General features: G+C 38.3%; 1 protein-coding gene across 1 annotated transcript in view; it reads left to right on the forward strand.

Moving 5' to 3' along the window:
• Nucleotides 1-1639, forward strand: part of COL1A1 (collagen type I alpha 1 chain) — a 31015-nt gene that overhangs the window by 841 nt on the left and 28535 nt on the right. The window lies entirely within an intron of this gene.

The following is a 1639-nucleotide window of genomic DNA, read 5'->3' on the forward strand; positions in this document are numbered from 1 at the left end:
GCTGCCACCTGCGCCAGGGGACACGGGGGGACCCTGGGCCCGGCGCCCATCGCTTTTTGCCCGATTTTGTCCTTTTTTTGGGGAACTTCTTTGGTGCTTAAAAAAAAAAATTATGAATATTATTATTGTTGTTATGATTATTGTTATTATTATTATGCATTTTGCACTGACAATGCCCATCCCGCATTTCCCCTTCTCCATTTCCCGTTCTCCGTCCTGCATTTCCCATTCTGCATTTTGCATTTTCTTTTTCCAGAAGAATTTTACATTTTCCAGTTGCTCTTTTTTTTTTTTTTTTACATCTTTTTTTCTTTTTTTTCCTTTTTCTTTGCCTTTTTTGCCCCCTTTTCCTTTTTTATCTCTTTGCATTTTTTTTTTTTTTTTGGTGTGGGTTTTGTTGTTTTATTGGGTTTTTTGGTGGTATGACATAAGTTTAAATCGTGAGCTTGTGTGGAATGAGTAATATTTAACAAAATGAGTGAATACAAGTTAACAGTCTTGTGGATGGAGAAATTTTACCCACGTTACAGTAGTTCTGGTTTCTTCTGTCAAAATATCTGTCTCTGACTTATTGCAATTTTAAACACTCAGGAGCTGTAAATTAATATTATTTTGACGCATTTTTCTTAGCTTCCTTCTTTAATCCAATGCCTATTTAAAGTAACTAGCCTTTTTTTTCTGAACCATGCTTTTGTTTGGACTAATATTTGCCATATTGCTAAAAATCTGGAGTAGAAATTCTTTGGATCTTGCATGAGCTTTAGAAGGAAAACGAGCTGAAGTGGAGAGCAGCTGTTTCCCTGCTGCTTGGGTGTGAACAGCAGGGCTGGGTGGGGGGCTGCAGGTTCTCCCCCACTCCAGGCTGGGGAACTCATGTGTGGGGGTCACAGGAACAGGAGAGGCTGCATTCCTCTTCCTGGCTCCAAGCACCAGCGGGGCTGCACCCCAGCCTGAGCCTGAGATGCAAAACCAAGTGTGATATTGCCAATACAGCTTTTACCTACATGTGAACCAGTACAGGCTGGACCCTGGAGTCTGTGGGAAGGGGAGAAGGACTTTCCACCTTCCACTGGCCTCAGGGGTCCCTAGGGACCACTAAAATTACTGCTACTCTTAGCAGAAAGAAACTGTATGCATTTTTTATACAACAGGAGAAGAAATGTAAAAGGACAAATGACTCAAGGAGATGGGTAGAAGTTCCTGCAGATTTTTACTCTACTGAACAATTTAAAATTACATATAACATCAGGAAACTGTGACCTTCATCTGTCTTTATTTTCCTTGTAATAAACTAAGGATAACTTTAATATGTGTTCAGTTACTCACAGCAGTTTTAAAACGACAAAAATTCTGTAATTAAAAAAGTGATAACAGGGCAAACTATAAAGATATTTTAGAACGTACTTGTAGCAAGCCCCTGGTAGGCTATAGCTTGTCTAAATACAGGAACTAACATAAGAAGTTTCTAGGCTCTATGTCAATGACATTACTGCACCTCAGATTTTGTATAAATAAATCAAAATTTTACCTCTTTCAAATAATCAGCATGTATGGCTTGTGCTTATATTCAAATTTCGTTCTTGTTTGGACAAGAAGTTCAAATTTTGACTTCTTGTTTTGAGTTTTAAAATAATGTAAT

The sequence above is a fragment of the Corvus brachyrhynchos genome, unplaced genomic scaffold (assembly GCF_000691975.1).
Source record: "Corvus brachyrhynchos isolate BGI_N302 unplaced genomic scaffold, ASM69197v1 scaffold47, whole genome shotgun sequence".
Lineage (NCBI taxonomy): Eukaryota > Metazoa > Chordata > Aves > Passeriformes > Corvidae > Corvus > Corvus brachyrhynchos.